Genomic DNA, 25,356 nt, shown 5'->3' with positions numbered 1-25,356 from the left:
CACGTTCGTAGTCGGATCGTCAAAGTCGACTTCCTCCAATATGATAGCCACCATCTCATCGAAAGATAGGACACCTTTGCCTCTACCAAAGATGAAGATAATCAAGTCTTTTGTGACGATGATTCGAGCCCCGCTATCATTGTATCCATGGTCTTGGCTCTTTAACATCAACAAGACGAAGACCAAAGATGCCATATCATCCACACCAAGGCCGGCATCAATGGAAGGTCCGTCAAGGTCATCATCGATGGAGGGAGTTGTCATAACTTGGAAAGTGAAGAACTATGCTCCAAGCTCCAATTGGTCAAGATGAAGTACCCGCAACCCTACAAGGTTCAATGGCTAAGCGACTCCGGCACTATCCAAGTCGAGCATACGGTCAAAGTTTCCTTCAAGATCGGAGCTTACGAAGACACTTTGGAGTGTGATGTCGTTCCGATGTCCGTTTGCCACCTCCTTCTTGGACGGCCATGGCAATTTGACTAAGGCGTCATCCACAACGGGCGTACAAACCACTATAGCTTCAAGATGAAAGGAAATGAGTATGTGCTACGACCTATGTCTCCAAGCCAAGTGATCACCGACAAGCAAGCCACCCATCGTGGAGAGAATAGTGAGAGAGCGAACCACCACAAAGAGAGTGAGCGCCACAAGCCCAAATTGAGTGCCTCCACGATGAGCGACAAGAAAAATCTAGTACTATTTGCCACCAAAAGTGATATGAGAGAAGTGTATGAGAACCCATCAAGTGTCATGCACTATGTCCTTTTGTGCAAGGACGAGGCACCAAAAGCTAACACCTCTCACAATCTACCTTTAGTGTTATCTTCTCTATTGCAGGAATTCCAAGATGTATTCCACGATGAGCTACCTCCGGGTCTACCTCCACTATGAGACATCAAGCACCGAATCGACCTCATCCCTAGAGCACCCCTTCCTAACAAGGCTCCCTACCGCGTCAACCCTGACGAAACTAAGGAGATCCAACGGCAAGTACAACAACTCATCGACAACGGCCATGTACGAGAAAGTTTGAGCTCTTGTGCCGTACCGGTAATCCTTGTTCCCAAGAAAGATGGTACATATCGCATGTGTTCCAATTGTCATCCTATCAATGCTATTACCATGCGTTACTATTACCCCATTCGACGCCTAGATGATATGTTAGATGAGCTTAGCGGAGCCACCATTTTCTCTAAGATTGACCTTAAAAGTGGCTACTATCAAATACGCATCCAAGAAGGTGATGAATGGAAAACCACATTTAAGACTAAATTTGGCTTATACGAATGGCTTGTTATGCCAATGGGTTTATTCGAAGCACCCGGTACTTTCATGCGAGTCATGCATTTTGTTCTTCGACCCTATGTTGGTGTATTTGTTGTGGTCTACTTTGACGACATTCTTGTGTTTAGCAAATCCCTCAAAGATCATGCCACCCATCTTAGAACCGTGAAGCAAACCCTTAGGAAAGAGTGCCTTTATGCTAATATGGGGAAATGCCTTTTTGGTGTTGATAAGCTTGTTTTCTTGGGTTTTGTTGTGTCTTCTAAGGGTGTTCATGTTCATGAATCTAAGATCAATGCTATTAAAACTTGTCCCCAACCAACCAACTTGCAACAAGGGCGTAGCTTCCTTGGTTTAGCCGTTTTCTACCATAGATTTGTTAAGGATTTTAGCACCATTACATGCTTTGAGTAAGAAAAATGCACCCTTTGTTTGGGGACCATCTCAAGATAGCGCATTTAATGAGCTTAAGAATTTGCTTACTCATGCTCCCATGCTTGCATTACCCAACTTTGATAAACCTTTTGAAATTCATTGCAATGCTAGTGGTAATGGCATAGGAGGTGTGTTAACGCAGGAGAAGCGCCCCATAGCTTAATTCAGTGAGAAACTTTCCGGAGCGCAACTCAATTACCCCATCTATGACAAAGAGCTATATGCTTTAGTGCGACTTCTGCATGAATGGGAACATTATCTTCGCCCTCATGAATTTGTCATCCATACCGACCATGAAACGCTTAAATACCTTAAGGGTCAAACTAAGTTGAACAAGCGTCATGCTAAATGGAGTAAGTTCATTGAGTCATTTCCTTATGTCATCATTATAGAGGCAAAGGTGTCCCGTCTTTGGATGAGATGGTGGCTATCGTTTTGGAGGAAGTCGACTTTGATGATCCGACTACGAACGTGCGAGGACGTCGCGCCTTAGCAATCGCTAAACCAACTCCGAGAGGTTATTGACCACGCCGGAGCACGATCAACCTGACCACGAAGGTCTGTTTCCTGCAGGCAAACGAAGAACAAGTAAGAAACTAAGATTGCAATCTGGATATTGCAAATATAAGAGGAAATCTTTATTGATCAAAGGTGGGGTTCTGTGACGCCTTTTATCTGGTCGTTGAACACAAACGAAGTACGCGAAGTTGCAGCTATGGCGAACTTTAATCTAAACAAAACCCAAAGTCTAAACAGTGCCCTAAGGGCTGTATATATGGAGGAAGAGGGGGGGGGGATTTCGTGGCCCTTGGGGAAGGGGTCCGAAACCAACCCTATCTCCCGTTTCCCCATACATACGGACTCCAAAAACAGCCTATACTTATGTATTTCGAAATTACATGGGCCTGGCCCAATAATAAGGTGACGCGGCACCTAGAATAGCCTCTGGATGAAATTTATGAAGTGGCATCTTGTATATTTCGTCCAAGGCTTCATGCACTCCTAATGGTGGCCTCAAAGTCCTGAAATGATCACTTGTAACTCTGTTCTTGTTCCCCTTGCGCATGCCATCAACTCCATGCTTGTTCTTGCTCCAATGTTCATCCTTCTCCAAGCTAGGCACTTCATTTGTAAGCAAAAAAATGTATCCAATTTAGGCAGCATCATATTCTCATGAACATTAGAATCATTACCATGAAACGAAAGTACCTGGTAATTTAATTGGCGTGCGCGAGCTCTAGTAATTGGTCCAGTATATGTAATAGTAGGGGCTGTGGGTGTAACAATGGTATTGATGTCCTCATCATCCTCCCCTTCTTGACATGAAGTCGTCCTCGACGGAAGCTCATCTTCCTCACCCAAATAAGGCTTCAAATCTGCAATGTTAAAAGTAGGACTAACCCCAAAATCTGCAGGTAGATCAAGTTTATATGCATTATCATTTATTTTCTCTAACACCTTAAAAGGACCAGCAGCACGTGGCATTAGCTTTGATTTGCGCAAATTGGGAAATCTATCTTTGCGCAAATGTAACCAAACAAGATCTCCAGGTGCAAACACAACATGTTTTCTACCCTTATCTCCCGCAAGTTTATATCTAGCATTCATACGCTCAATGTTTTCCTTAGTTGACTCATGCATTTTTAAAATCAATTCAGCACGTTGTTTAGCATCAAAATTAACCTTCTCCGAAGATGGAAGAGGCAACAAATCAATAGGTGCACGAGGTAGGAAACCATACACAATTTCAAAAGGGCATGTCTTAGTAGTAGAATGCAACGAACGATTATAAGCAAATTCAATATGAGGCAAGCATTCTTCCCACATTTTCTTATTATTCTTCAAAACAGCCCTAAGCATAGTAGACAATGTTCTACTGACTACTTCAGTTTGTCCATGAGTTTGGGGGTGACATGTAGTACTAAAAAGCAGTTTAGTCCCCAACTTAGCCCATAAACATCTCCAAAAGTGGCTAAGAAATTTAGTATCATGATCTGAAACGATTGTATTTGGCACACCATGCAAGCGAATAATTTCACGAAAGAACAAATCAGCAACATTAACAGCATCATCGCTTTTATGACATGGTATAAAGTGTGCCATTTTCGAGAATCTATCCACGACAACAAATATGCTATCCCTCCCCTTCTTTGTTCGAGGTAAACCTAAAATAAAGTCCATAGATATGTCCTCCCAAGGAACACTAGGTACAGGCAAAGGCATATATAAACCATGAGGATTGAGTTGTGACTTAGCTTTTTGACATGTAGTGCAGCAAGCAACAAAACGCTCAACATCCCGTCTCATCTTTGGCCAAAAGAAATGTGTAGCAAGTATATCCTCCGTCTTCTTCACGCCAAAGTGTCCCATTAGTCCTCCTCCATGCGCCTCCTGAATAACAAAAGACAAACGGAGCTAGCTGGAATGCATAGCTTGTTAGCACGAAACACAAATCCATCGTTAACGACGAACTTGTTCCATGTTCTACCTTCTTTACAATTTTGCGATACATCTTTAAATTCAGCATCATGCACATATTGATCTTTCATGGTCTCCAAACCAAATATTTTAAAGTCAAGTTGTGAAAGCATAGTATAACGACGAGACAATGCATCAGCAATAACGTTTTCTTTACCCTTCTTGTGTTTAATGACATAAGGGAAAGTCTTAATGAATTGAACCCATTTAGCATGTCTATGATTCAGTTTAGCTTGACTTTTAATATGTTTCAAAGATTCATGATCAGAATGTATAACAAATTCTTTGGGCCATAAATAATGTTGCCATGTTTCTAATGTCCGAACAAGAGCATATAATTCTTTATCATAAGTAGAATAATTCAGACTAGGCCCACTCAATTTTTCAGAAAAGTATGCAACAGGTTTGCCATCCTGTAATAACACACCTCCTAATCCAATTCCACTACCATCACATTCAAGCTCAAAAGTCTTATTAAAATCAGGAAGTTGGAGTAAAGGAGCATGCGTCAACTTATCTTTCAATACCGTGAAGGCTTCTTCCTATGCGGTACCCCAAACAAAAGGCACATCCTTCTTTGTAAGCTCATTGAGAGGTGCAGCAATAGTGCTGAAATCTCTCACAAAACGCCTATAGAATCCAGCGAGGCCATGAAAACTCCTCACTTGTGTGACCGTTTTGGGCTGCGGCCAACTCTCAATAGCTTCAATCTTGGCTTTATCAACTTCAATTCCCTGTGGAGTAACAACGTAGCGAAGAAAAGATACTCGGTCGGTGCAAAAAGGTGCACTTCCCAAGGTTACCGAACAAACGTGCATCACGTAGAGCAATAAAAACAACACGTAAATGTTCCAAATGTTCTTCCAAAGATTTGTTATAACTCAGTATATCATCAAAACAGACTACCACAAATCGTCCAATGAAAGCACGTAAAACTTCGTTCATCAGTCTCATGAAAGTACTAGGTGCATTAGTTAACCCAAAAGGCATGACTAACCACTCATATAAACCAAACTTAGTTTTAAATGCTGTTTTCCATTCATCTCCCAATTTCATACGAATTTGATGGTATCCACTACGCAACTCAACTTTGGAGAATATTGTAGAGCCACTCAATTCATCAAGCATATCATCTAGCCTAGGAATAGGATGACGATAACGAATAGTAATATTATTAATGCCACTACAATCAACACACATACGCGACGTACCATCCTTTTTAGGCACTAGTATAGTAGGAACAACACAAGGACTAAGAGATTCGCGTATATAACCTTTGTCGAGCAGCTCCTGTACTTGACGCATAATCTCCTTCGTCTCCTCTGGATTGGTACGGTATGGTGCACGGTTGGGTAGCGATGCACCGGGAATTAAGTCAATTTGATGCTCAATCCCTCGAATAGGTGGTAATCCCGGTGGTACGTCTTGTGGAAAGACGTCAGCGAACTCCTGCAAAATTTTAGTGACAGCAGGAGGCAAAGAGGAAGGCATGTCCTCGAATGAAAATAATGCCTCTTTGCACACAAAAGCATAGCAAACAGATTTGCTAAAATCTAGATCATCAATATCAGATTTGGTGGCAAGTAAACATGCACTTTTCAATTTAATTTCAGAAGCAACACTAGATGGTTTATTATTAGGCTTCATTTGTTGCTCAAATTCTTTTGCCACAATCTGATTTTCACTCTTATCCTGCTCCTGTTTTTCTTTATTAGCTCTATTAATATCATCTTTCAGAATGGAATCAGGAGTCATAGGAAGCAAAGTAATATTTTTATCCTTATGAACAAGAGTATACTGATTGTTTCTACCTTGGTGTATAGATTTTTTATCAAATTGCCATGGTCTACCAAGTAATAAGGAACATGCTTGCATAGGTACCACATCACAATCAACATAATCAGCATATGTAGAGATACTAAAATGCACACGAACGGTACGTGTTACCTTCACCTTGCCGCTGTTGTTGAACCATTGGATGTAGTAAGGATGTGGATGCGGTCTTGTGGTGAGAGAGAGCTTCTCCACCATCTCTATGCTAGCCAAGTTGTTGCAGCTCCCTCCATCTATGATGACGCGAATAGAAAGTTCCTTCACAACTCCCTTTGTATGGAACAAATTATGCCTCATAATTTTCTCAGCTTGTGTAGCCTTCACACTCAAAACACGTTGAGCAACTAAACATTCATACCTGTCGGCATCTTCAGCAGCCATGTATTGCGTCTCATGATCAGAACCATCTCCACCGTGTTCTTCATGTGTAATAAGAGCCAAAGTCTCCTCATCATAGTCACAAGAGGACTCATACCCACCATCCTCAGTAGCAATCATCACACGCTGAGATTTGCATTCTCTCGCAAAATGTCCTCTTCCCTTACAACGACGACAAATAATATCACTTGTGTGCCCTGTTGATGCCATGGAAGAAGAAGAGCTCTGTGCAGGCCCGGCAGGTGTGCTCTTGGCAGAGAGTGGTGGTTGTGCCTGCTTTCGTGTATCACGGCTGGAGGTGGCACCTGATGGAGGTGCTGGTGTAGTGGAAGTAGACGATGCACGTGGTGTCCATGATGAAGATCGACCTGTAGAAAAGTTAGTTCGCGCCAATGCCTGTCAATCCTGCACTTCACGTTCAGCTTTACAAGCAAGATGGAATAAATGAGTGATTTTATTATATTCCTTATAATCTAGAATGGTCTGAATCTCTCTATTTAATCCACCCATAAAACATGCAAGCATAGCTTCATTCTCCTCAACAATACCACATCTAATCTTGCCAGTTTGTAATTCCTGATAATATTCTTCTACATAATTTTTCCTTGTCTTAAACGCTGCAATTTTTGAATTGATTCATGTTGATAATATGGTGGAACCCAACGAGTACGCATAGCAGTTTTCAAAGCAGCCCAAGTAGCTGGAATAGGATATAATCTACAATGTTCAAACCACCAAACACATGCAAAGCTAGTGAAAGCACAAACAGCAGCAGGAACACGTCTCTCCTCAGGATATTGTAAACATGTAAATCATTGTTTAGTTTCTAACTCCCAAGTAAGATATATATCAGGAACATATCTACCCTCAGATGGTGGAATATTCAATTTCAGTTTAGAGAGATGGTCATGATCTCGTACCTGAGGGGGAGCCCTACCATTGCCATTATTTGCATGTGGACAACCTGGTGGTTGTGGTGCTGGTGGTTGCACGTAGTTCTGATTTTGATCAACCTCATCCTTGTAATCTCCCGCATAATCATCCTCCTCCGCATCAGCAGCAGGAGCCATAGAAGTATCAACAGCAGCACCAACAGTTTGGACAAGAGCAAGAGGGACATAGCTCGCTCGGTGGAAGGCTGTTTCGCAACGTGGAGGTAGTCGTTGTTGTTGTTGTTGTAGAGGTGCGTTAGGTGCAGCCGTTGGTGGTGGTGGAAGACGCGCGAGCAATTCATTAAACTTGTTATCGAGCTTTGTTTCGAACGCCTTCTCAATGCCATCTATCTTCTCCATGGCCTCTTCAAATCTATTTAGCACATCTTCCACTTGTCCACTCATCATTTGTTGAAACTTATCATGTAACTCTTTGTTTGTCATGTTCTCCCAGTCAGTCTCGTCGGCTTGTGATCCTGTCATGGTTAGCAGCAATAGAAACACACAAGAATATGATCCTACAGACTACTAGGAAGTGGTGGGGATGGTGTGGTGAACAGTCACAAATCCGTCAAGCGAATCTCAAATTCTTACCACTTCTTACCAAGCAGTAGGTGGTGACCAGCAACCGTTGTAGTCAAAACTCTCAAAGCTTGGATAGAGCGATTACTAGGGAGAGTCAAATGCACGACGTAGATGTATGTGGAGCTGGGAAGGCTTATAATATAGTAGCAAAAAGGGTCAGCAATAATCAATTCAAATATGCAAAGTGGAATAAACGCTCAACGACGGTACTGTGCTGGTCCTAGGCTAGACCGTACTAGAGACGCGAGCCTAGAACACTAACAAAATCACGACGTTGCACGTAAACAAGGGAGGAGCACACTCTGAATTTTTTTCTTTTTTTCACTTTTTTTGCACTTTTTTCTCTTTCTCTTTTTTTTGCTCCGCAAATTTTTTTTTTCAAATAAGTCTACAAATGTCCTAAAAACTGCCTAGCTAGAATTTTCCAGACTTAATCTTTTTTTTGAAACTGGAACTATTTTTCTTCTGCGGATGGCTCGGAAGTTGGGGAGTCCTACGCTGTCACGACTTGGAGTATCGTGTGATCTGGACATCGAAAACAAAGCAACAATTAGTGGACTCGGACTAGGACTGGTGACGGAGATGAATCTGGTGGAATCTCGGACTGGTAGCGGAGATGAATCTGCTGGAACTCAGACTGGTGGCGGATATATGTTGCAGGTGGACTCGGATTGGCGTGATGGCGACTGATATTTGCTGGCGTATATGGACTCGGATTGGCGGTGAATATGTGGTGGTGGTATATGGCAGCGGCGATGAAGTTGGTGCGGTGGTGGTATATGGCAGCAGCGATGATGATGATGCGGTGGTGATATATGGCAGCGGCGATGTGACAACCTGTGAACAGAACTCGAAACTCTAAAGGACTAGATGCTAAGACTAGCAACCTGACACGACGATGCAACCGCAAATTCAACAAAGCAAATACAGAAAAGATTATGCAAAGGCTCAGATTGGTTCGGATAGGATGAACTAACCCTAATTTTTTTGGCTTTTTCGTGGACTATAGGTATGAAGAACAGACTCGATATAAACTACAAAAAGCAGTAAAATCTCACCGAGCAACCTGGAAATCTGATACCACTTGATAGAGGCAAAGGTGTCCCGTCTTTCGATAAGATGGTGGCTATCGTTTTGGAGGAAGTCGACTTTGATGATCCGACTACGAACGTGCGAGGACGTCGCGCCTTAGCAATCGCTAAACCAACTCCGAGAGGTTAATGACCACGTCGGAGCACGATCAACCTGACCAAGAAGGTCTGTTTCCTGTAGGCAAACGAAGAACAAGCAAGAAACTAAGATTGCAATCTGGATATTGCAAATATAAGAGGAAAGCTTTATTGATCAAAGGTGGGGTTCTGTGACGCCTTTGTCTGGTCGTTGAACACAAACAAAGTACGCGAAGTTGCAGCTATGGCGAACTTTAATCTAAACAAAACCCAAAGTCTAAACGGTGCCCTAAGGGCTGTATATATGGAGGAAGAGGGGGGGATTTCGTGGCCCTTGAGGAAGGGGTCCGAAACCAACCCTGCCTCTCGTTTCCCCATACATACGGACTCTAAAAACAGCCTATACTTATGTATTTCCAAATTACATGGGCCTAGCCCAATAATAAGGTGACGTAGCACCTAGAATAGCCTCTGGACGAAATTTATGAAGTGGCATCTTGTATATTTCGTCCAAGGCTTCATGCACTCCTTATGGTGGCTTCAAAGTCCTGAAATCATCACTTGTAACTCCGTTCTTGTTCCCCTTGCGCATGCCATCAACTCGATGCTTGTTCTTTCTCCAATGTTCATCCTTCTCCAAGCTAGGCCCTTCATTTGTAAGCAAAACAAATGTATCCAATTTAGGCAGCATCATATTCTCATGAACATTAGAATCATTACCAAGAAACGAAAGTATCGGGTAATTTAATTGGCGTGCGCGAGCTCTAGTAATTGGTCCAGTATATGTAACAGTAGGGGCTGTGGGTGTAACAATGGTATTGATGTCCTCATCACATCAAGTATATTAAAGGTAAGGAAAATGTTGTGGTGGACGCTCTTTCCCGCATATGCATGCTTGTCACCAAACTTGAAATGAATGTCATTGGCTTTGAGCACATAAAAGACTTGTATGTGTATGATCCTACTTTTGCTATTCAATATGCCAAATGTTTGACGCATACATCTTGGGAATGCTATTACATCAAAGGTTATTATCTTATGAGAGCTAACAAACTATGCATCCCCGAGTCTTCTCTTCATTTGTTACTTTTGCAAGAATCTCATGGAGGAGAACTAATGGGAAACTTTGGATGCGACAAGACATTTGCTACGCTCTCCAAGAACTATTGTTGGCCCAAGATGTTCCGCGACGTCTCATGCTTCGCTAACTGATGCTCTACATGCCGCAAAGCTAAGTCTAAAGCTCAATCTCATGACCTCTACATGCCCCTTCCAATTCCATATCACCCATGGGAAGATATTAGCATGGATTTTGTCCTTGGTTTGCCTAGAACTAGAAGTGGAAAGGATACCGTCCTTGTTGTTGTGGACCGATTCTCTAAAATGGCACATTTCATACCATGCAACACGATAGACAATGCTTCACATGTTGCAAAATTTTTTTTAAGGAAATCTTGCGCCTTCATGGAGTGCCAAAGACGATTGTCTCGGACCGCGATGTCAAGTTCTTGAGTTACTTTTGGAAGACTCTATGCGCCAATCTCGGAATCAAGCTCTTGTTCTCTTCGGCATACCATCCATAAACTGACGGCCAAACGGAGGTGACGAACCATACACTCTCCACTCTACTACGCGTATTGATCAAGAAGAACATCAAGGAGTGGGAGGAGTGCCTACCCATCGTCGAGTACGCCTACAACCGTGCAAGACATTCAACTGCCAGCAAGTCCCCCTTTGAGGTCGTCTACGGTTTCAACCCGTTATCCACATTGGACATTCTTCGTCTACCACTACAAGAGCGCACAAACATGGACACGAGTGCCCGAGTCAACTACCTCAAGAAGATGCATGAAGATACAAGGCACACCATCGAGCGCCAAGTACAATGACTCGCGACCAAGCTCAACGTCAACAAGCAACCCATCATATTCAACATTGGAGATCTTGTATGGCTACACCTTCGCAAGGACCGCTTCCCCAACGAACGCAAGTCCAAACTTCTACCACGAGCCGATGGACCCTTCAAGGTGCTTAAACGCTACAACAACAACAACACCTACAAGATCGACATTCCACGCGACAAGTACTCTGTGAGCAACATCTTCAACGTCAAAGATCTCTCTCCCTACCATAGTGATGAAGATTTCAATCCGAGGTCGGATCTTTCCCAAGGGAGGGGAGATGATGCAGAGCATCCTATTGTCATCCCCATGGACCTACAATCGTCTCACCAAGTGCCAAAAGGACCTATGACACGAGCTAGAGCTAGAGCTCTCGAGACCGAGGTGACTTCCTTCCTTAGTGATATCACATATGATCCACTCGAGACATGGCTACTACCTAAGTCCGGAATGTTGTGCATGATTACGTACCAAGAGGACCCTCCTGAGGATGCACGTGAAGGCGGTCAAGTCCCCAAGTTCACGGAAGAAGAGAACCAACAGAAGGAGTCAAGAATAGCTCCCAGGACCCGGACATACGGCCATGATCCCGTACATCCAGCCCCTGGAGGTGTCGCCTGCAGCAACGGACCAGTGGCCAAGTCTACAAGGCCCGGATAACCGGCGGCCAGCCCGGAAATCCGGCCTCCTCCCCGGAAATCCGAACACCGCCTATCCAGAGAGCTTCAAGACCGACCCCGCCAGCCAGGACATCCGGGTCCTCCTGAAGGCCCGGACATCCAGCCCGACGCCCGGACATCTGGCCCCGTCTGTCTGTGCACAGTAAAGGGCCGAGGCCCATGTACCCCTTCGCCCACCTAGACTATATATACTCTTCCTCCTCCCTCTTTCTAGGGCCAGCGTTGTGATAGCTAATATGTGGGATAGAGCCTCGCTCATCCATCCGGATCTACTCCACCGCGGGGGACCGACACCTCTTCGGAGAAGATCCACTTGGATTCAGGACCCCTTACAGGAAGACCTCAAGACCTCCTCACAGAGAAGAACCGGTTACCGTCCTTTGTTGGATTCGGACCGTGTGATCTCTATGTGTATCCGGATCTAGCATATGTGTGACCTAATCTCGTTGGTTTGAGTGTTTCTCTTGTGTTTCCCTTCGTGATTTCTCTGAGTGTTCTTCGTGTTCATCGCGGGATCCGCTCCTTTCGTGAAAGCTCGGCCATCTAAGGTTCCACCCTACATCACCTTTTGGAGGGAGTAGTGGTGGTTTGTATCTTCCTTTTCCAAAAAGGAGAGTTGGCCTGGATACATATAAATAGTAAGATGGAAACCAGGCAAATCTACAAATAAACAATGAGTAAAAAGGATACTTACACTTGGCTGCTGGTTAAGAGTATAATAAGGGGCAAGGCCCGTTTTGCTGCAATTTGCCAATGACTCGCCAAGGAGTGTTTTGACAGCCTCGTTGATCTCCTTTTCAGACAGCTCTGTAGAACTGTAACGCAATGGATCCGTGGGATTTCCAGTATATTCGCACATTAAGCCGGGGCGGCGGCTTAAAGGCAGAATTCTCCACGAAACCCAGCAGCGAACAAGGTCTACTCCAGTTAAGCCGTTTGCAATAAAGGCCCGGATCTTCAAAAAGGTGGAAGAATAAAGACCATGTTCTATAGCAGTCATCCGGCCTGGCAGCGGGCCACTGGTAGGAATTCGATGTGGACGGTAACCCGGAAGGGGATTTTCTCCCTCTGGAGAGGTGTCTTTGTAACAGAGCCCGGTGAAATTCCAGTCTTTAGGGTGACTCGGCAGGGCGGCAGCTGGAAAAGTCACATAATGCGGAGCATCCTAAGGTCATCCCCATGGACCTACCATCGTCTCACCAAGTGCCTAGTGGACCCATGACACGAGCACATGCAAGAGCTCTCGAAACCGAGGTGACATCTCTCCTCTCACAATTCCACTTCGATGCACATGAGACATGGCTACTACCTCAAACGGGGAGACACTGTGCATACTTAGGTATCAAGGAGTTAGCCCAGGAGAAGATAAGGAGCAAGGAGAATCAGAAGAGGAAGATGGACGTGAAGACGGGAAGAAGAAGGGCAAATCAGCAGAAGCCCGGACGATCCGGACCGCCCTCCGGACGATCCGTACCACGGCCCGAACGATCCGGCTAACTCGCCCGAAGATACCCGAAGCTGCACCACGAAGCCAGATCATCCGGACAGAGGCCCGGATCATCCGGACCGAGCCGGACGACCGGACCCCCATCCAGACATCCGGGCCGCCGCCGACGCCGCCTGCCTCTTCGCCTCATCCGGACCACCTCCCGGACCATCCGGGTCCCTGAAGCCCAGATCATCCGGCTGCCCGTCCGGATCATCCGGACCACCACCTGCGTGTACGTGTTGGGCCGCAGCCCATGTACCCCTTCGCCCCCTTTGCCTATATAAACAACTCCCCTATCACTTTTCTAGGGTCAGCATTGGTTTAGCTCATATGTGAGAAGAGCTTTGCTCATCCATACGGATCTACTCCTCGAGAGAGACCGCGGCCCCTCTTCGGAGAAGATCCACGTTGGATTCAAGACCCCCTCTTGGGTGGCCCCATTAATACCTCCTCACGGAGAAGAACCGGTTACTCTATGTATCGTCCCTTGTTGGTTTTGGACCGTGTGATCTCTATGTGTACTCGAATCTAGCATATGTGTGACTATATCTTGTTGGTTTGAGAGATCCTCTTGTGTTTTCCCTCGTTTTCCCCTCGTGTTCTTCGTGTTCTTAGTCGGGATCTGCTCCTTTCATGAAAGATCGGCCGTTTAGGGTTCCACCCTACATCATCTTGGTATCATGAGCCACGTTGATCACGATTTCGGAGCCTTCCCTCTTCGTTTTCTAGCTTGATTTTGTTGTTTTTCGTCCTAATCCAAAAATATCCACAAAAATAGCCCCCAAATTTTTTTTCTTCTGATTTGTGAGTTTTGATGAAGTTTTGTTGGTGTTGATCCGTGAATTTGTTGTGTTGCAAGTGGATCTTACCTTTCCCCACCATCTCCACCTCTCAATCCATCCAAAATCCACGAAATCATCAAATTTGACCCCGAGTTCGAGTTCATCCCGAGCCATCCCCGTGTGCAGTTGACCCGCCCGTATCATCCGGCCCTTGACCCGGATCATCCGGCCCCTCGCCCGGATCATCCGGCTACCTCGACCGAAACTGCATTTTCTGCAGTTTTTGACATCCACCACCTACGCCTCCGCATACCCACTTCCACCTCCACCACCTAACTTCCGCACTCCCTTCCGATACACCCAACGGTACCACCGCTTGACAGCTACAAACCCCGACAAATTTTGACGCATTTGGTTTTGAGAATTTGAGTTGTGGTTCATCGTTTCCTAGGGTGTTTCGGCTAACTAGGAGCGGCTCGGCATCGACACCACCACCACTCCTCGTCGCCAAGGGACTCGACTTCAACCACTTCACTATCCTCGTCATTTTTCAACCGTAAGCAAGGACGGTAACTTCGACGACATCTTTGTCTACTCCTTGCCATTACATTGATAACCACATAGCCATCTTTGCGTACCTTACCCATTGAGACTAGCCTTTGAGTATTGCCGGCAACGTGACTTTGCACATTAGTGATCATACTTCCCATAGCATACATACCATATCATCGTGGTACATACCTTGGTATCATCTCTTGTGTCACAGAGTTGTCATCGCATAGACTCAATTGCTATCTTGGTTCTTGAAGTTTTGCATAAGAAAAGAGATCAAAGAGCAAGAGCCAAACAAGCTTTTAAGCAAAAGGGAAAGATAAGCAAAGAGCTTATAAGCAAGAACCATAGCATCATACAACATTAAGATTGTCATATCCGATCATCTTGGATCATATCATCGGAACACCATACATATAGCATACTTGGGATAGAAGTCGTTACATTTTTGCTTAGTAGGTTGTGCACAAGTCTTGTATCCGCCTATTGTGCAATCGTGCTAGCATCTCTCTAGTGTTGTGCAACAAGAGCATTTTTGTGGATTCCACATTTTGGCTCATTCCTTGGTTGCACGACCCCATTTATGTTTCCGTGTACTACATATTCTATTGGTCTACTTGTTGCATTTGTGAATTTGTGAATCTTTTCCGACATTATTGAGTCTTGCTTACTTTCACATCAAATTTTGTGCCACCATCCTAACCGAGCTCCACCATAAGCTTTTACTTGTGTAGGTGTGACAAACCGATAAGAATTGGTACCAATTGTGATATTTCCTTGTTATACATTGGAGTGATCATTGATCCATCTTCAACATCAGTCAAGGTACATTTGGTATAAGTTCTTCTCTTTCTCCCAATCACATTTTGTTGCAATGATGCATAGGCCAAGTACTTCTACCAACCCACTCTTCCTTGAGGAAGACAACGATCCGAACAACTACGTCACCAAGCTACACCTATTTAGAATGCAACGTGCCTTGCATGAAGAGCAACTAGTAATGAGCGACCACATTGAAAACCTCGCAACTGACTTGCGACTCTCCGAGCAACGTACAAGAGACTACTTCGACAACAAGATCGACGAACACAAGCACGAGAATGACGCAAGAATGGACGGGATTCGTGCCTTGTTGGTCAACCGTTCTTCGACACTCTGATGACACCATCTCCGGTTCAAGTACCCCGACATCGAATACTCTTCGTCGTGCCGCGCGTCAAGACCGTCAAGCCAACCGCAATCCTCTACACGACACCGACTCTCAAGAGCATCGACATCATCAAAACCAAGCTACATTCGCGCAAGCACAAGAACAGCAACGTCAACGCCAAAAAGAACAAGAGGAGCAAGCGCGCCAACACCAAGATGCACAAGATGCCGAGGCACAACGCCAAGAACAACAACTACGTGAAGCTCAAGCACTTGAGGCTCAACGTGCCCTCCGAGATTCAAGTCGAGACGTAGCCACGCGCAACCGCCATGCTCGTGAGCAACAAGAAGTGCTCCGTGATGAAGTTCAAGAAAGGATTTATCAATCACGTGTCCATCGTCAAGCTCCTTGTCAAGATCGACAAGCGCCTCCTCAAGCTAGACAAGAACATCAAGTTCATCGAGAGCATGAAGACAATGGACCTCTGCCTAGACAAGAGCAACATGAGGACAACAACCTTCCTCGACAAGAGCAACATGAGTTTATCACTCCTCAACGACATGGGCGTCATCATCCCCGACCCCAACATAATGAAGAGCAATGATACAGCAAGCTAAAGTTCACCGGAAGCAATGACCCCGAAGAGTACATATCATGGGCATTGAAGGTTGACAAAATTTTCCGCTTGCACAACTATCAAGAAGAGAAGAAGATAGCGATGGCATCCCTTGAATTCCAAGACTACATCCTCATTTGTTGGGAACAAGTCATTGAGCGACGAGAAGCAAAAGGTGAACCACCCATCACTACTTGGACGGAAATGAAGTATGTCATGAGAGCACGATTCGTGCCAAACTACTACAACCGTGACCTATTCAAGAAACTCCAACTCCTCAAGCAAGGAACCAAGAGCGTTGAAGAGTACTACAAGGAAATGGAGATTGCAATTATACGAGCCAATGTCACGGAAGATGATGAGCAAACTATGGCACGTTTCTTGAATGGACTCAATCATCCTATCAAGAAGATCGCCGACTTCCAACCATATTCGAACCTCATCGAGCTAGTGCATCAAGCCACCAAAACGGAACGCCAAGTGCAAGATGACTTCAAGTACGCCAAGTTCTCATCAAAGTACTATGGCCTCTCCAACAATCAATCTTCAACGACTCCAACAACTTGTACCTCAACCAAGACATCTACAAGCAACGGCGACAAGTCAAGTTACAAGAAAACTTCGACAACCTCAAGTCGTCCTCCTACTACAAGCAACTTCAAGCCAAGAGCTTCATCATCATCTACCCCAATCGATGAGACCATCAAGACAAGTTCCTTCAAATGCTTCACATGCGGCGGCCGAGGCCACAAGTCCTTTGTGTGTACAAACAAGCGCACCATGATCCTCAACGATGACGGAACCTATGACTCCATGAGTGAAGGAGAAATGGAAGCCCTTGACCAAGTGGCCATACACCGGCAAGTGAATGAAGACGAAGATGATCAAATCTTTTGTGACGAAGATTCAAGCCCCGCTCTTGTTGTCTCCAAGGTCTTGACTCTTCAACATCACCAAGAAGAAGACCAAAGATGCCATATCTTCCATACCAAGGCCGGCATCAATGGAAGGTCCGTCAAGGTCATCATCGATGGAGGGAGTTGCCATAACCTTGCAAGTGAAGAACTATGCTCCAAGCTCCAATTGGTCAAGATGAAGCACCCGCACCCCTACAAGGTTCAATGGCTAAGAGACAACGGTACCATCCAAGTCGAGCATAGGGTACAAGTTTCTTTCAAGATCGGAGCTTACAAAGACATTTTGGAGTGTGATGTCCTTCCGATGACCGTTTTCCACCTCCTTCTTGGACGGCCATGGCAATTTGACCGAGGTGTCATCCACAACGGGAGTACAAACCACTATAGCTTCAAGATGAAAGGAAAGAAATATGTCCTACAACCTATGTCTCCAAGCCAAGTGATCACCGACAAGCAAGCCACCCATCGTGGATAAAATAGTGAGAGAGCGAACCACCAAAAAGAGAGTGAGTGCCACAAGCCCAAATTGAGTGCCTCCATGATGAGCGACAAGAAGAGCTTAGTCATTTTGGCCACCAAACGTGAGATGAGAGAAGTGTATGAGAACCCATCAAGTGTCATGCACTATGTCCTTTTGTGCAAGGACGACGCACCAAAAACTAGCACCTCTCACAATCTACCTTTGGTGTTATCTTCTCTATTGCAGGAATTCCAAGATGTTTTCCCCGACGAGCCACCTCCGGATCTACCTCCACTACGAGGCATCGAGCACCGCATCGACCTCATCCCCGGAGCACCTCTTCCAAACAAGGCCCCATACCGCGTCAACCCCGAAGAAACCAGAGAAACAAAAAGGCAAGTTAAGCATCTCATCGATCATGGGCATGTGCGTGAAAGTTTGAGTCCTTGTGTCGTCCGGTCATTCTTGTGCCAAAAGAGACGGTAGCTTTCGCATGTGTTCCGATTGTAGACCTATCAATGCTATCACTGTTCGCTATAGGTAGCCCATTCCGCGCCTTGATGATATGCTAGATGAACTTAGCGGCGCCACTATTTTTTCCAAAATTGATCTAAAAAGTGGTTACTATCAAATACGCATACAAGAGGGTGATGAATGGAAAACCGCTTTCAAAACAAAGTTTGGTTTGTATGAGTGGTTAGTAATGCCTATGGGTTTATCGAAAGCATCGGGTACTTTCATGCGTCTTATGCATTATGTGTTTCGCCCTTACATTGGTGAATTTGTTGTGGTCTACTTCGATGATATCCTTGTTTTTAGCAAATCTCTCAAAGAACATGTCACCCACCTTCGAACCGTGCTAGAAACTCTTCGAAAAGAGCAACTTTATGCTAATATGGAAAAATGGCTTTTTGGTGTTGATAAGCTTGTTTTCTTAGGTTTTGTAGTATCTTCTAAGGGTGTTCATGTTGATGAATCTAAGATCACTGCTATTAAAACTTGGCCCCAACCAACCAATTTGCAACAAGCGCGTAGTTTCCTTGGTTTAGCTGGTTTCTATCATAGATTTGTGAAGGATTTTAGCACCATTGCTTCACCTTTGCATGCTTTGACTGAGAAAAATGCACCGTTTGTGTGGGCACCATCCCAAGACACCGCTTTCAATGAGCTTAAGAATTTGCTTACTCATACTCCCATGCTTCCATTACCCAACTTTGACAAACCTTTTGAAATTCATTGCGATGCTAGTGGTAATGGCATAGGAGGTGTGTTAACGCAAGAGAATCGCCCCATAGCATACTTTAGCGAAAAACTTTCCGGAGCGCAACTCAATTATCCCATCTATGACAAAGAGCTATATGCTTTAGTGCGAGTTTTGCGTGAATGGGAACATTATCTCCGCCCTCATGAATTCACCATCCATACCGATCATGAAACACTTAAATACCTTAAGGGTCAAACTAAGTTGAACAAGCGTCATGCTAAGTGGAGTGAATTTATAGAGTCATTTCCCTATGTCATCAAGTACATTAAAGGTAAGGAAAATATTGTGGCGGATGCGCTTTCCTGTATATGCATGCTTGTTACTCAACTTGAATTGAATGTCATTGGCTTTGAGCACATAAAAGACTTATATGCGCATGACCCTACTTTTGCTATTCCTTATGCAAAGTGCTTGACGCATCCATCTTGGGAACGCTATTACATCAAAGATGGTTATCTTATGAGAGCTAACAAACTTTGCATCCCCGAGTCTTGTCTTCGTTTGTTGCTTTTGCAAGAATCTCATGGAGGAGGACTAATGGGACATTTTGGACGCGACAAGACACTTGCTACGCTCTCCAAGAATTATTTTTGGCCCAAGATGTTCCGCGACGTCAACCGTTTCACCAACCGATGCTCTACATGTCGCAAAGCTAAGTCTAAAGATCAATCTCATGGCCTATATATGCCTCTTCCAATTCCATATCAACCATGGGAAGATATTAGCATGGATTTTGTGCTTGGTTTCCCTACAACTAGAAATGGCAAGGATTCCGTTTTTGTTGTTGTGGACTGATTCTCCCAAATGGCTCATTTCATTACTTGCAACAAGATAGACGATGCTTCACATGTTGCCAATCTCTTTTGTAGGGAAATATTACGTCTACATGGAGTGCCAAAGACGATTGTCTCAGACCGCGACGTCAAGTTCTTGAGTTACTTTTGGAAGACTCTATGCGCCAAGCTCGAAATCAAGATACTATTCTCCATGGCATACCATCCACAAACCGATGGCCAAACGGAGGTGACGAACCATACGCTCTGCACTCTACTACGCGTATTGATAAAGAAGAACATCAAGGAGTGGGAGGAGTGCCTACCTATCACCGAGTACACCTACAACCGTGCAAGACATAAGACTACCGGCAAGTCCCCCTTCGAGGTTGTATATGGCTTCAAGCCATTGTCACCATTGGACATTCTTCCTCTACCACTACAAGAGCGCACAAATATGGATGCGAGTGCCCGAGTCAACCACCTCAAGAAGACGCATGAAGATACAAGGCACACCATCGAGCGCCAAGTATGACGACTCACGACCAAGCTCAACGTCAACAAGCAACCCATGATATTCAACATTGGAGATCTTGTGTGGCTACATCTTCGCAAGGACCGCTTCCCCAACGAACGCAAGTCCAAACTTCTACCACGAGCCGATGGACCCTTCAAGGTGCTTGGACGCTACAACAACAACGCCTACAAGATCGACATCCCACGCGACAAGTACTCCGTGAGCGACATCTTCAACGTCAAAGATCTCTCGCCCTACCTTGGTGATGAAGATTTTGATCCGAGGTCGGTTCTTTCCCAAGGGAGGGGAGATAATGCAGAGCATCCCAAGGTCATCCCCATGGACCTGCCATTGTCTCACCAAGTGCCTACTGGACTCATGACTCGAGCACGTGCAAGAGCTCTCGAAACCGAGGTGACATCTCTCCTCTCACAATTCCACTTCGACGCACATCAGACATGGCTACTTCCTCAAACGGAGACATTGTATATACTCAGGTATCAATGAGTTAGCCCTGGAGAAGCTAAGGAGCAAGGAGAATCGGAAGCGGAAGATGGACGTGAAGACGGAGAAGAAGAAGGGCAAATCAGCAGAAGCCCGGACGATCCGGACTGCCGTCCGAACGATCCAGCCCCAGACCGGACGATCCGGACCATGGCCCGGACGATCCGGCTAACTCGCCCGAAGACACCCGAAGCTGCACCATGAACCCAAATCATGCGGACAGAGGCCCGGATCATCCGGACCGAGCCAGACGATCGGACCCCCGTCCGAACATCCGGGCCGCCGCCGACGCCGCCCGCCTCTTCGCCTCATCCGGACCACCTCCCGGAACATCCGGGTCCCTGAAGCCCGGATCATCCGACTGCCCATTCGGATCATCCGGACCACCACCTGCATGTGCATGTTGGGCCGCAGCCCATGTACCCCTTCGCCCCCTTTGCCTATATAAACGACTCCCCTATCACTTTTCTAGGGTCAGCATTGGTTTAGCTCATATGTGAGAAGAGCTTTGCTCATCCATACGGATCTACTCCTCGAGAGAGACCGCGGCCCCTCTTCAGAGAAGATCCACGTTGGATTCAAGACCCCCTCTTGGGTGGCCCCATCAAGACCTCCTCACGGAGAAGAACCGGTTACTCCATGTATCGTCCCTTGTTGGTTTCCGACCATGTGATCTCTATGTGTACTCGGATCTAGCATATGTGTGACTATATCTTGTTGGTTTGAGAGATCCTCTTGTGTTTTCCCTCGTTTTCCCCTCGTGTTCTTCGTGTTCTTAGTCGGGATCCGCTCCTTTCGTGAAAGATCGGCCGTTTAGGGTTCCACCCTACATCATCACATCTGTCCGTCTATGGATTGAAACACCTCCAAGTTCATAGCTAAGCCCACCGGGCATCTCAGTTTGGCGATTGATGTAATAATGATCTCTGAACAGATCTATAGAGGGTTCTTCGACAAGATATACCTCACATAAAACTTGAAAATTGCATATGTTCGAGACAGAATTGGGACCAATATCTTGAGCGTGAAGGTTATAAAAGCATAGAACATCTCGATAGAATATTGAGCCAGGCGGAGAAAAGCCGCGGAGCAGATGATATGTGAAAACTATGACTTCACCTTCTTGAGGTTCAGGGGGGCATTCAGGACCAGGAACCCGCCAATGAATAACTTCTTCGGCAGGTAAAACACCCATCGACACATACTCGTTGAGGGTTTCTTCAGTAACTTGGGAGGGGATCCAATCGCAAGTTACGGATGTCTTAGTCATGGTGAGCCGGAGGTAACAAAGCTGTGAGCAGGAAGTAAATACAGTATTGTAGCGTAGAACCATTCTTAGGTTTTAAGCCGGCCAGAAGCTGGCGGGTTACAAGAATTTTATATAAGACGCCAGGTATGGTACGGCGGGTCAGCAATTTACGAAGATGAAGGTGCTGGAAATTCTACTAAGTGTTGCATAAACAGGTTTCCCTGATCGCGGTATATTCATGGATCTATGGCAGTTCAGAAAAGAAAAGTTATTCTTAAACCTAAAACATGGATGACAAACTACTGTGTTGAAAAATGAATCTTGGAATAAAGGAATGGATCTACGAGGAGAGGCAGTTACTAAAGGTTGCTCCCGCATGATTTTCATGTTTACTGAGATCCAAACCAGCAGTGTATTGGAAGAACTATAGGCAAGCGTGATGAACTCTGATGAACACCGATGAACAGAGGAAGCGCTAATGCAGATTAAAAGCAGGGGAGACGCATACTTGGTGATGCTGATGAACAGCGGAGGGGTGTCGTGTTTTCTAGACGGAATCAGGTTGGTGCAGCAGCCATGGCGGAGTTGCCGTGGAGGTCGACTGCGGCGGCGGAGCTCCGGACGCTTCGGTTGCGCGAGGAAGAAAAGAAAGGGGCGGGCGTAAAAAAGCGAAAGAGAGGGACCCCCCCCCCCCCCCGTGATATTTATAAGGGAAAAGGTGAACAGTAAATGGCAGGTGCGGAATTCGAGGGGCATGATCATTATCTTAACAACAAAAGTGCCTCGATTCTAGGAATGAAAGATTAATGCAAAGATCCGTTGTGATGTCATAAGGTTTTTTTGGAACTTATAACATGACGTCATCTTTCTGTTATGGCGGGTTATACACACTACAAAAAAAAGACATATCCATGACATTTTGGGCCGAACGAATTTTTTTCTGCCATGCTTATGACACTTCTATGACGATAATTGTGACAAAACCCGGTATCATCATAGATGTGGTGGGCTCCTACTTCCATGAAAAAATATCATGAAATATAACTGGCTTTCCGTCCTGGGCAGGCCGGAGACGTAGCTGCATGACATTCTTTGGGCCGTCCATGACGAAAAAAACCATGGTAGAAGTGAGGGCGAGGATAATATTGGGGCGTTCCCGGTTACGGTAGGTGGTGGGGCCGAGCGATGCACGGAGGTTTGCGCGTTTCTCTCATACACGTATGCGCGTGGGTGCGAGGCGTTGGGCTCTAACTGATCCCGAGCGAGGCATTCGCCTACTAAACCCGAGCGGTTGCACTGCAGGCTACGTGTTACTGAACCCGAGCGATCGATCGATGGTTGTTAACTGAACCCGATCGAGCGATTCCTTCGCTACTGCTGCTAACTGAAGCTGACCAAACCCTGCTGCCTCCTTCCCTTGATGAACAGTGAGCGTTGTCGGGGGGGTTTGGATGACCAGGTCCCAGTGGGGGGTTGGATGAACAGGACCCCGTGGTAGTAGAGGCTGTTGCCGCTGGATGAACATGACCCCAATCGAGCCGGCTAGGGGTGGATGAACAGGACCCCGTGGAGGGCTGGGTGAACAGGACCCCGTGGAGGGCTGGTTGAACAGTAGCCGGTGGAGGGCTGGATGAATAGTAGCCCGTGGAGGGGTGGTTGAACATGACCCTGTGGAGAGGGCTGGTTGAACAGTAGGCGGTGGAGGAGCGGTGGAGGCTGGTTGAACAGGAGCCCGTGGATGAATAGTCGCAGGTGGAGGCTGGAGGAGGTCGACAGTGGATGAACACTAGCCCATGGAGGCAATCGACGGTGGAGATGAATAGTATCCCATGGAGTCCCGTTTTGCGGTACGCCACACCCCTTCCGATGAACAGGACCCCCGTTTCGACCGTAGCGCTCCAACACAAGTCCGTTTCCTCTGTTTTGTGTATGCCACACCCCTCCCGATCAACAGGACCCCGTTTCGACCGTAGGAGGTCCCAGAGAAGTCTGTTTCCTCCGTTTTGCGGTACGCCAGACCCCTCCAGATGAACATGATGTTGGAGATATGCCCTAGAGGCAATCATGTATGATGATATTTCCTATGTGTTTATGAACAAACATAGTCCTTGGACGTTATCAATGATGTGTATCAACAAGTACGTGACTTGTTTGTGGGACTATGCATTGTATGATGACTATCCTAAAAGGTCCCTAGTCGAAAGGGCTATGTGGACGCGCAACCAACTAGACTAGCATATGACACGGTCAATGGCTTGGTCTCACTAGCCATGTGGCATTGGATGCTAACCGGATAATATGGACTTGGAAGGATCTGGTAGGATTCGACGTAGTCGGATCCTAGTCGAGATAAGGTCTGAGTCGGACAGACCCAACTATGAGACGTAGCGATATGTCATCTGTGAGTCTCTAGTACAATATACGTTCTATGTCCTAAGACCTGAGCTGGCACATGTACTCGGGATGGTGACATGCTTGCTTTGGGCCGACTAAATGCTACTCCGTGACTGGTTAGTTACAAAGGTAGGTTTCAGGCTTGTCCGGACCCATGCTGCGAGACATGGTCGAGCAAGATGGGATTTGCCCCTCCGATCAGGAGAGATATACTCTGGGCCCCTCGTGTGATCCGACCAGGATAAGCATGGCCATGCGACAAGGATTGTGAGATAATCCGGTTTGTGGTCGGCATCACTGGAACAAGAAAGAGGCCGGGCTAGCACAAGGATGATAGACTCGCCTTGAGCCCGACAACATATATCGTGTGGCAAAAGGAATGGAAGTATGATGTACAGGTTCGCCTAACCAGCTTCATAGTCTGCTTGGTGTTCGGCATGCCTTGCTAGGGCCGCTACCAACCGTGCAGTTCGGAGCTGATCCGAACTGCGACCAAGCCGGCTTGAACCTAAGGGGTCACGCACTTAAGGAAAGGAACCTATGAGGTCGGATCCGGGGACACTGGTCGGATGTGATCCGAGCTGTATTCGGATTGTGGCTGAGTAGACTTATGGGCTTTAGGGTCCGTGCGAGGCCCAAGTGTTGTGCCCATGACGGACGCCTACATAAAGTGGGGTGCAGAACACTCATGCGGTTGATCGCTTCAACGTTGTCACTAGGGTTTGCATGTGTTGCGAATAACCACCTCCACTCGTCGTCGACTGTGTGATCGGACCTAGCAGTCCACCGCACGGTGTTCCTCCTGCATGCGTGGATACCGTTAGAGGCGGTGCACTTGCGCCGCTCCGGCGTACCTCTACGTTGGAACCGCCGACCGGCTGTTTGAGGGAGATCAGACGAGGAGGAGATGATCCACGCAGAAGTGCTACCCCAACTCTTCTTCCGCTGCATGTCACCGCGCGTCTAGTGGTAACGAACTGTGACCCATCTCCCGTACCATGTTCTTGGTTG

Source organism: Aegilops tauschii, chromosome 1 (genome assembly GCF_002575655.3).
Source record: "Aegilops tauschii subsp. strangulata cultivar AL8/78 chromosome 1, Aet v6.0, whole genome shotgun sequence".
NCBI classification, from domain to species: Eukaryota; Viridiplantae; Streptophyta; class Magnoliopsida; order Poales; family Poaceae; genus Aegilops; species Aegilops tauschii.
This window is presented reverse-complemented; position numbering follows the sequence as displayed.